Source organism: Pinus tabuliformis, chromosome 3_1 (genome assembly GCF_031772625.1).
Source record: "Pinus tabuliformis cultivar Carrire ecotype Pingquan chromosome 3_1, CPIR1, whole genome shotgun sequence".
NCBI lineage: Eukaryota > Viridiplantae > Streptophyta > Pinopsida > Pinales > Pinaceae > Pinus > Pinus tabuliformis.
Window position 1 is genome coordinate 957015730 of NC_142301.1, and position 12160 is coordinate 957027889.

Consider the following 12160-nt stretch of genomic DNA (forward strand, 5'->3'; position numbering starts at 1 on the left):
CCCAGAAAACTCAGTCATTCATCAAAATACCTCTTTCATATTTATTTACCTAGCCTAAAATCAGTATTCATTTTTGAGTCATCTCAGACCCTATTGTTTATTTTTTCTGAGTGTGACCCAGAGAGATCCCTCTCCTATTCTAGTAGGGCTAGCTGCCAGACTGAGCGTGGTTTGTGGTTATCCTAAATTTTTCCTTCCTCAGCCTAAGGCAGATTTAGGCCCTAGCATAGTGGTGACTCCGATGGGGACGAAATTCTTTGTTCGTTAGTCTTCCTTGTTGCATAAACATACAAACACCCCAGTACTTCTGATAATTCTAAGCTTCCGGATAATAAGTTTAGGATTTGATAGGCTGAGTAAGTTGTTCATGTCCTTTCGATCGTTTGAAAATAGCACACTGGCTTCAAGAAGATATACCAGAGCTAATCCAGATCCAGATCCTCCTCATATCTACGAAAATCCCAATTTGATTCCAAGACTTCTTCATCAAGAGAGCTCTACAACTCCAGTGTTCAAATCCCATTCATGTCCTGACATTTTTGAGTATCTTAAAGAGCTTGATTTTGATGAGCAGTTTGAAATATCATTGTTCGAGAACAAATCCAAAAGGGTTGTTGACTCTACTGTCCCCAATCCACAGTTTCTTGTAGACCTAGAAACTGAAAGAGCTAACCGGTCGATTGATAATTACATTGTGACATAGTTTCAAACTCCAATTGTTAATTCCCTACAAACTACACACACTCCTCCGACACCCCCAAGACCAAATCCACCAAGAGTGATGGCTGCTCGTTTTGCACCTCTTGTGCTGCCTCAAGTCTTAGATGATATGCCCGCAGATTATCAAAGCAAAATTCATTTTTTTGATGGCGCTCCTCACAACATTACCACTCAGCAACATGTAGACAGAATGGCAGATTTCTGTGACCTTCATGAGATCGATGCAGAAAATGTGACGATGAGACTCTTTGTACAGACATTTGCAGGTCAAGTTAGGAAATGGTTCAGAGCTTTGCCGGCTGCATGTATTGCTACCTTGGCCGACATGCAAAGACAATTTTTAGACCGCTGGGAAGTGAAAAAGAATCCTCTTCAAATTCTTGCCGAGTATGAGCAGATTAAGCAAAACATTGGTGAGTCGGTCCAAGACTACTGCATTAGATTCAATTCCGTTTATAATGACATTGCTGATCACCTAAGGCCACCTGTGGGGCTAGCCATGATGAAATTTCTGGATGGTTTTGATGCTGACATGGATTATCAACTGAGAGAGAGAGAGCCGGCCACAATGGAAGACATGCAGAAGATCACGGTCAGCGTTGAAGCAAATCTGCTGACCAAGAGGGCTAGAGAAAAAGTAGAGAAGAAAGTCACAGTAAAGGAAGAGTCTTCCTCGATGGATCAATTACTCAGGAAAGTAGAGCAGATGCTTGAAAAGGTGAAACTCGACAAAACTGAGCCACAAGTTAGAAATCCTAACTTCCGTGGCCAGCAGTAGTCACAATATAGAATAAAACAGAGAGAGCAGTGAGCCCAAGATCAGATAGCACAACAGCCAGTACAACCACCTTTGCAGCAAAATTTTGTGCATGGACCGGAATCAGATGAGGAGGGAAATATAATAGGTGAAGAAAACCACTTCTTTACTCTTGATGATTTACCTATTTATATTACTGAAGAGAAGGAGTATGTAGAAAGTTCAGATGCACACAAAGATGCAGATTTCATTCTAGCAAATGACACATTTTTGGAAGAAGAATCAGATGAGTATCAAAGAGGCTATATAAATGTTTTGTCTGCTCAGCAGTAGCAATATTCACTTAGAAACAAAGATGTGCCGGTTAACCCGATTCAGAAGAGGAAGGAAGGTGCAACATCAAAGAATATTTCACCTGTTGTACAAAAGAAAGGAAAGGAGGTAGTTGATCCTGATAGCAGCAAATCACCATCAGCAGAAAAACCAAATCAGCAAATTGTATCGAAAGAAAAGGAAAAGAAAGAAGTCCCAGTCAAAGAGGTAGAAAAAACTCCTGCATTTAGTTTAGAGAATGAAATTTCTAAATTGAAGATATCCATTCCCTTGACTGAAATAATGAGGAATAGCAGCTATAGAGGGCAAGTTTCTAAAATTTTGAATTTTGATCCAATGTCTGATATGGTGAATGTCAAAGATGATCAACCCAAAATGATTTTTGGACCATTATTGAATGGTGAGTCTCCAGAGAGCGATGTGCCACCTTTTTATATCAGTTTAAGATTGCATGATTTCGTGTTACATAACGCCATGTTCAATTCCGGAGCTTCCCACAATCTTATGCCAAAGGCTATCATGGATAAGTTAGGATTGGACATCACTAGGAAATACCATGATCTCTACTCATTTGATTCCAGCAGAGTAAACTATATCGGGCTCATCAAAGACTTGGTTGTAAGTCTGGATCAAATCCCAGTGAAGAATGTTTTGATGGATGTTGTTGTGGCTGATATTCCTCCCTGATTCGGTATGCTTCTTTCCAGGTCTTGGGCAGCAAAATTGAAAGGGACACTACAACTAGATTTCTCCTATGCAGTGATTCCTGTGTTTGGCCAGATGAGAAAACTGTATCGGGAACAAAAAATGAAATACATGATTACAAGCAAGGAGAAACCAATTAATCATCCGATTAATTATGTATGTACAGAGCTAGAGTCTTTTCTTTTGTATTCAGATAGTTTCCATGACATTGATAGTCAGTTAGTTGTAGCAGAGGATATTCCAGAAATAACAGCCAATTTCAGAGAGGTTTTGAAGAAAGAAGGACAAGAACAACAAAAAAACGTAGAGCAATCAGCTGAAGGTAATGGATAGCAAGCAGGAAAAACAGAGCCAGCAAAATTTCAGCACTTAAAAGAAGAGGAAGAAGGCTTATGAACCATGGATTTCGACAGTGCAGTAGGAAATGATGGTGCTGGAATTGGTATTTGGGTACGCAGTCCTTTCTCCGCCCCGAATAAAGTGCCTAGTAATGTGCGGGTATGTTCTTACAAATTAGCTTTTGATTGTTCGAACAATGAAGCTGAGTATGAAGCTTTGATTGCTGGCCTAAAAATTCTGAGAAAGCTGAATGCTAAGAGGATTGCAGTGTATGGCGACTCCGAATTGGTGATTAAGCAGGTCAGAGGCGAATATCAAGAAAAGCATCCTCGGATGCGGGCTTACCGAAATGCAATCCTAGACATCCTGAAACTGTTTTCAGAGTATACCTTGACGTGTGTGCCTCGTGTCTAAAATAGCATTGCTAATGCTCTGGCTAAGGCAACAAGTAGTTTGAAGATTCCAATGAATTCTAGTAATAAATTCGAAATCCATGTCAAGCATCGTCCGAATGTCCCGAAAAATTAGAGATATTGGCAAGTTTTCCAAGATGATGAGGAGATTGATGAGTTTCTGCAAAACAAAGGTAAGTTCAAAGATACCTCAATTGATGTAGAAAATGATGATGGTAAAGATGATGTGCAGGTCAATCAAATAGACGTGTTGCAGCTAAAGAATAACATTATTCCTAAAGGCTTGATCCCTCTAGAAGAACTCTTTGATCAAGATGACGTAGCCCGCAAACCAACATTGCAGCCAACAGAGAAGGGTGTTGAAGAGGTCAATGTCGGAACAGCTGCTAATCCTAAAATGGTAAAACTGTCTAAAGCATTGCCACAAAAGATAAAAGCCAAGTATGTCAGTTTGCTATCATCTTTTGCTGATGTGTTTGCTTGGGACTATTCTGACTTGAAGACATATGATACCAATATAATTCAGCACACTATACCCATCAAGCCTAATCAGAAACCTTTCAGACAGAATTTAAGAAGGCTAAATCCAAAACTGTTGCCATCAATTGAAAAGGAGATAAACAGGTTGTACAAATCAGGAATCATTGTTCCCATTAGATTTTCGGACTAGATCTCTAATTTGGTGCCCGTACGAAAGAAGATAGGTTAGATTCACTTGTGCATTGATTTTAGGAATCTCAATAAAGTTTCATTGAAAGATAACTATCCGCTGCCCAAAATGGATCATATACTTCAGTGAGTAGTTGGAGCATCTCGTATGTCACTACTCGATGGTTATTCTGGATATAACCAAATTTCTGTCCATGAAGATGACCGAGACAAAACAGTGTTCACCACTCCGTGGGGAACTTTTCATTATGCTAAAATGCCTTTTGGTTTGAAGAACGCGGGTGCCACATTTCATCGGGAAATGGACTTTGCTTTCACAAATGAGAAGGATGTGTTTTTGGTGGTGTACCTTGATGATCTGATAGTGTTTTCCAAATCTGATAGAGAACACATGTATCATCTGAAAACTGTCTTTCAAAAGTGCAGAAAATATGGTCTGTCACTGAATCCGAAAAAGAGATTGTTTGCCATGGAGGAGGGAAAACTACTTGGGAACATTATCTCAAAGGATGGCATTCATATTGATCCAGCACGTGTACAAGCGATTCAACAAATCGATCTGCCCCGGAATAAGAAGGAGATTCAATCGTTCAATGGTAAGATGAATTTTTTACGCCGCTTTGTACCTAACCTTGTTGAACACCTAAGAGAGATTACAAACATGCTTAAGAAGGACAACAAAATGAAGTGGACGGAAGAGGCTGTAAAATCTTTCAATTTAGTCAAATTGGCTCTTTCTTCAGCTCTAGTTCTAATCAGCTCGGATTACACTCAGGATTTCATATTGTTTTCATTTGCTTCAGAGCATACTATGGCAGCTGTGTTGATGCAGAAAAGAGATGATCACAAAAGACCGATTGCTTTCTTCAGCCGAGCTATAAGAGATGCAGCCTTAAAGTAAAACATCATTGAAAAGCAAGCCCTTGCACTTGTGAAAGCATTGAAATATTTTCGAGTATATATTCTGCATTCTCATATTTTGGCTTATGTTCCTAACGCTGCTATCAAAGATGTTTTAGTGCAGACAGATCCGGAAGGAAGACGAGGCAAGTGGATTGTAGCTTTGCTGGAGTATGATGTGGAAATAAAGCCCACAAATCTTGTTAAAGGACAGGGATTGGCGAAGTTAATGGCCGAATCAAACTTGCACGCCTTAGACATAAATCTGATCACTGCTATGTCCGATGAGAATGAGGAAGGTTCGTCAATTTAGGCATCTGAAATGTTTTCTCTTTCTCTGTGGTATTCAGATATCATATATGTGCTTCAGAATTTGTCACCACCACCCAGCATGACTAGGAACAAAAGTAGAACTCTCAAATTAAAGGCTGCTAAGTTTTGCATTCTAAATTTTGCACTTTATTAGAAAGATCCCAGTGGCATTCTATTGAATTTTTTGGTGGAAGAAGAGGCAAAGAAGGTCATGGACGATTTCCACAAAGGAGATTGTGGTGGTCACCTCTTTTGGAAAACAACAGCAAATAAGGTTATGAGAGCGGGATACTATTGGCCGACATTGTTTGCTGATGCATATAAGGTTGTCAAGAGTTGTCACAAATGTCAGATTTTTGAAGGAAGGCAGAAATTACAGCCTTTGCCACTTAAGCCCATTGAGGTGAGTGCTCCTTTTCAGCAGTGGGGGTTAGATTTCATTGGTGAAATTCATCCTGCTTCTTCAGGTCAGCATAGATGGATCCTCACAGAGACGGATTATTTCACAAAATGGATCGAATCAATTCCCACCAGGCAAGCTACAGATGCAGTAATTATTTCTTTCCTTGAAAATAACATCTTGTCTCGCTTTGGTTGCCCGAATAAGTTAATCACTCATAATGCAGCAACTTTCAAATCAAAAAGGATGGTAGAGTTTTTTCATAAATATCAAATCATTTTGGGTCACTCAACTGCCTATCATCCGCAAGGCAATGTTTTGGCAGAGTCTTCTAACAAATGTTTAGTCAATATTATTAAGAAGTTGTTGGAAATCAACAAGAAGAGCTGGCATAAGAAGTTGGTCAATGCACTTTGGGAAGATTGGGTCAGTCAGAAGAAATCCATTGGTATGTCCCCCTTTGAGCTTGTTTATGGAATTGATACAGTGTTTCCTACCTCTCTCGCAGCTCCGGTAGTCAAACTTCTTCAGGAGGCCGACAGTGAGGATGATCCTATGCAGAGAAGATTGAATCAAATAGTCCATTTGCAGCAGACCAGAGAATAAGTTTTCCAAAACACGTCCATGTTGCAGGAGAATATTAAGAAAATTTATGACAGAAAAGCAAAGGCGGACAAATTTTAGTTGGATGATTTAGTGCTGAAGTGGGATGCCAGGAATGAGGAAAAGGGTAAGCATGGTAAGTTCGAGAATCTCTGGAAAGGTCCTTTCAAGATTGCAGCATATCGGGGTCAAAATGACTTTCTTCTGAAGGGAGTGAATGGGAAAGATCGTCCAGGAGGGTTGATCAATGGTCGGCTACTCAAGCGGTACCATTTCTGAGTTGTTTATGCTGCTTCCATCGTCACTGTAAATACCATTTTTTTTCAATTTTGTTTTGAGTTTGTCTAGTCAGTCTTCGAGTCATTTTAAGATCAAATTTGAGTCAATTTTTCGGTCATTTGGGTTTCATAATTGAGTCAGTTTGAGTCAGGTTTCAGTCAATAAATGAGTCAGAGTCTTTTGTTGTTTGTCGAAATAATGACTCCATAGCCCAATGGACGAAGGCACTATCTGCTCTCCCAAAGATCTGCCGTTCTTGGCACCTCCAAGGAGCTACCATCCCCCAATGGAGCCAATGTTAGAGTCAGTATTGTCAGTCCACCGTCAGAGATCAAAACTCTTTCTGCATCTCATTTTTAGGTGTCTCGCTCCATTCACTCAGCCGCATTCTGCTAGGGGCATTCCATGATCTGACGGAAGGGCCTTTTCATTCATTCCCCTCATGTCTTGTACCTGCTGGCTTAGGTATTTTCATCAATGTTTATTAAAGTCCATGACAGTCAATGTTTGATCTTTTAATGGACAAGAGTCATTTAAGTCATTAGGTCTAGGGATTAGTCAATTTGGTCTTCAAACGATGTCCAATAAAGCCAGCAGGCCAGAGGGAGGCTCTTAATAAGTTGTTATTCCAAAAGATTTTTATCGTCATACGGATGGATTATGACTTTTCTTCAAAACTCTGTTTTGAAGACAAGTCGACATTTCGTTTTTTGTAATAATTTTCAAAAGTTTCTCAGTTGATTTATCCAGGTGCAGCCCTGGTATCCTTTGCCAAATTCCATGACAGCCACTCCTGCAAAACATTGCCAAAAATTTCATCATTTTAGTCAAAAATCCAAAAAGGGAAGGTGAAATACAGAGTTGTATTAAGTTGTGGAAAAAGTGCCAAAATGAAACATTGCAAAGTGGTTTTTGAAGAAACAAAAATCAAAACCATGACTCCATTCCTTTATATAGATTTTCTCATAAGAATCAAAGTCATTTTACATGCCAAGGTCAGAGAGAAAACATTTCAAAGGAAATTGGTGAGCCAGCGCGCATTTTGGGTGAGGTTGAAGGTGTCTTGACAGGTGCAGCGCATACAGTAGGTAGCGCGGTGCACCAGGCCAGCGCGACACATTGGGCGCGTTCCTCTAGTGTTAATTTCAATGAGTGCGGCGCACCGGTAGCACGCGGCGCATAGAAAGAGCGGTCATCCATTTTTGTGTGTCATATGAGGGTGGTTTATGATTCCAAATATTGAAACAAAATTTCCAAACCCTACCTCTAAAAATCCTTATGTCAATTGCTGTTAAGGGTTGCAAATTCATCATTTTGTCACCAAGTTTCCCCTTTCAACCCATCTGTCCCTCTTTCCTTCATTCCCTTTTTCCTTATACCATATCCTTTGGAAGGTCATTGCCCTCATCCCCTAAATTTACCAAACCCTTATCCCCAATTCCCTTTCACCCATTGCCCTATGCAAAGTTCCCAAACTCTCCTACACTGCCCTAAAGAAAATCTATCCTAATACTCCTAATCCCTTCATATTTTCCCTCCCTAACAGTCCCTGTTACATTGCTCCCTTGGTGACAGATTTCAACATATCACAACAGTAGTCCAGCACAGTCTTGCGACCAGCATTCATTTCTCCAAGCAGTTTTCATAGCATCAATTATGTCATCTGATCATTCATCCGACTATGAGGAGGAAACTCATAGTGACTCACCCATGGAAGAACGTGCACCCCGGAGGCCTCACAAAAGTGGCACACATGTTAGAGAAGAACCGACTACCCTCACAGAATTGCAGGCCTGCCCTTTTGTCGTCTCTTGTTTTCGGTTTCAGTCATGCTATGAGTTTTGTGAAAAGGTTGCAAATGTTCAATTCCACCATGAGTTGGCTCGCCTATTTGTTCTACATTTACATGGTGCTCAAGTTACTTTGGCAGGGGTTACTTTCACACTTACACCGGACTCTATCTCATCAGCTACTGGCATGCCTAATATTGGAGAGCCATGGAACAAAAGACAAAAAGTTGACCGGCAGCATTATGAGCCATATGTTAAACCTAGTTTCTTGAGGCAGCTTAAGAGGGTGTTTCCCTTCCGGTATCTTAAATATGAATATGCCCCTCTAATGAAGTTAATTATGAAGTATTTCAGTTGTGAAGGCCGTTTCTCCCAGTTATATTCTTATCACATTAGGTTTCTCATGCATTTCACCCGGGTATGCATGATGAACATCCCATATTTGATATGCCGAAGCATAGAGAGGATGACCGCCCTTGTGCAACACAAGACCCCTGAGCAACAGTTCAACAACATTTGTCATTTTGCTCTCATCAAGATTTTGGTGGTGCATCAGCTTGATTTATAGGGTATCAATTGGGATGATTTCATCTCCCGTGACTTCTTCAGAGCTTCACAACGATTGTTAGAGGTTAAGCATGAGATAGGGGGACCTTCTCATCAGTATGAGTGCCATGGGACCGTTAGTGTGCTGGTTTTCATTACATATCATAAAGGCACGAGGGGATTATTTGCAGCAACAAAGCGAGTGTTATCTCCACCCGGCGTGGAAGGGACCTCGTTTCCGACATCAGCACTACAGGTACAGGATAGAGGCAAGTAGCCAATGCATGATGAGGGGCCTTCAGGTGAACGAGAGACTGACTTCATTCTCATTTAGGATGACGAGACTGACATGGGCTCGCAAAATGCAAACCTTAAAGAGATCATTCGTGTGCAATAGGCGGACATTGATGCCTTGTCCACTCACTTAGGTAGAGCCCAGTGGATCCTTAAGCAGCTTGAGGATCAGCAGGAAGTGATGGACCTACAAAATATTCGGCAAACTCATCAAGCTGCCCAAAGGAGGAGAATTGGATTCACTTCATTGGAGCAACAGATTAATGAGGATCTGGAGGCTAATCTCGAGAGAGTTAACATGCACTTAGAGAGGCTATTGGACAAGGTTGACAAGGACCATGCTTTGCTGAGACACATGGCTTCCCACTACAGAGCACGGAACAAGATCTGCAAATCGAGAATCAGGAGCCTAAAGGCGAAATTGAGGAAGGTGACAAAAAGACAAAAGAGGCAAAAAGAGCAATATCGACTCTGAATCTTGGCCGAGGCTTCTTTGGTCTAGCATGACATGTGATAGAGAAGGTACAACCCAAATTTCAAGAAATTTGGAGCACATTTTTGTATTTTGAAATTTTTGTGTACAAAAAACAGGTTTTTTCTCCCTATGCGCCGCGCCACCTGGCACACGCTTTCGCTAGGGAGCTCCAAATGACAAAAAGTTTACATTTTTGGATTTTCCATGGAAAATCATGACTGCTGGTTCATGGCCAAGAAGTTTGGGCCAGTTTTGAGACCTCAGGAGGTCAAAAACACCCAAAACACGACCTCTCCACCCCTATTTGGACACACAGGAAGCAGTCTTGGGAGTTGCAGTTTTGGAGGGGCCAATGGCATCCAAATCCAAAAATTTCATTGCGGTTGGAAAGTAGACAGGCAGGGATTTCCAACAAGCACACTTGGGCTCAATGTGGACTTCAGGAGGTGCCTCAAAACCAGCTCCAAAGTGGCGCGATGCATACATCTTTTGGCGCGGCGCACAGAGATCCAAAGGCCAAAATCACAATATATTTTTCCTGGCATCAAAGGCAAAGTTTAAAAAAAAAATTCATGAAAGGTTGGCTTCTATCCAAGTGTCAAAAGGAAGGTGAGCAGTCACCCAGAAGATCTGCGCTCATGTTTACTTTGTTTTAATTGGTCATTATAGAAACTGAATGTAACGCTGATGGTTGGCTTTTCATTTCCTAGGTCAATCGACTTGCTCATAGCAAAGTTTATTTATTGTATTGAGAGTAATTTTGTAAAGGGTTGGTTGGAATTTCTGGGAAACTATGGGAGAGAAACCCAGTCACTCACTGTACATTTTGACAGAGAATTAATGAAAGGTTGCAGCTCTGGTTCATGAGATTCATGTGGCGTGAGTTTAGAAAATGTATTTCCTTTATGTTTTATATGTATTTCGTTATGTTTCATAGTTCATTCATATTCGTTTCCAGTGAAATCTTCTAAGTAAGAAAAGATAGAATTCAGTGTACTGCTTTGCCTTGGGGAAGTTTTCACGTTCTATGTTTTCTTCTATTGAAAAGGTTTCATGTATTTATGCCCTTTTCACACTCTTAAACAATCTCTCCACTTCATATTATTTCAAATCTAATTGCTAGACTTTCTGCCTGTCTTGCCTCACGAAATAATCTGCGTCTTTGAGTTAAATTCTCTACTCATGTTGTTCCTTGGTCCCATACATCCTAGAAAACTCAGTCATTCATCAAAATACCTCTTTCATATTTATTTACCTAGCCTAAAATCAGTATTCATTTTTGAGTCATCTCAGACCCTATTGTTTATTTTTACTGAGTGTGACCCGGAGAGAGCCCTCTCCTGTTCTAGTAGGGCTAGCTACCAGACTGAGCGTGGTTTGTGGTTATCTTGAATTTTGCCTTCCTCAGCCTAAGGCAGATTTAGGCCCTAACACATTTGATTCCTAACTAGCTAACCCGACTAACCCCTTTCTATGCCTTTTAGGCTTACATTTATAAAAAAGGATTCTATAACCAATTCCTGGTTTAGATCCATAAACTTCTCAACAAAATCCTAAAAATCTCTTCTTCATCGCTAAGGATCCTCTTTAATCCACAAAATCATGAAACCTATTTTTAACCTAAGATTTACAACTCATTCCCAAATCTTTCAACTATCCTAAATCTCTCATGTTCTCCAACATTCGAGAACATTTACAAATATGCCTCACAATACTTAATTAATTCCTATTCTCATTAAAATCACTCAAAATCCTAAATAATTACACTAATTTAACACTTAGAAAACCAACTTCCTTAAAACACAAGACCCCCTATGTCTACTAAAATACAATGATAGTTCTGAGCCAATGCTCCTGCATCAGACTACCAAGGTAGAAAACATTCATGATCTCCTGATCATGTGTCTTCATATGTTGATATAAAACCTCTTGGGTCCCAAAGTTTAGTTTGTAACTGTCTGGAAGCTATGCACTTTTGCTGTTGTTGTGCTTCTGTTGTCTTCCGTTTCATCTTCCTCTTCCCATCAATCAGGTTCAAACCCTGATTGATCATGCTTCCTGCTGCTATCAATCTCATCCATATGGATTTTTTCATCATGAACTGGCATAATTCTTCAAATTCTATTTCTAACACATCCTTGGGCTGGTCCATACTCTACCATTTACTACTATCTCTTTCTCTCTGTTTCAATTTGTTGTTGTTGTCTACTAACTCTTCAAACTGTTGTTCATTATCTTCTCTTTTAAGTTGTCAGATTCTATCACTTACTCTTTTTTCGCTTATTCTTACTGTCTCCCTTACATCCTTACCCTCTTTCATGTTTGTCTCTTTCTGCATTGAATCTCGACTTTCCAACATTCTTTCCAGCAATTGAACATCTCTGTTCCATGGATTAAAAGCTTCCATAGAATCTTCCTCTTTCGTTTTTATTTGGCTGCTCATCTGTGCCAAATTTTCTCCAGCATCTACAACTAGACCTGCACTCATAAAATGATTATTAAAATAAAAATCATAAGGCCTCAGTGCCTCTTCTTTGTTTGGCAACACATCAATATGCTACTCTGATTTCTCCTCCTCTATCAGCACATCAGTATGCTGATTTAAATTCTCAAAAGAATTCATGA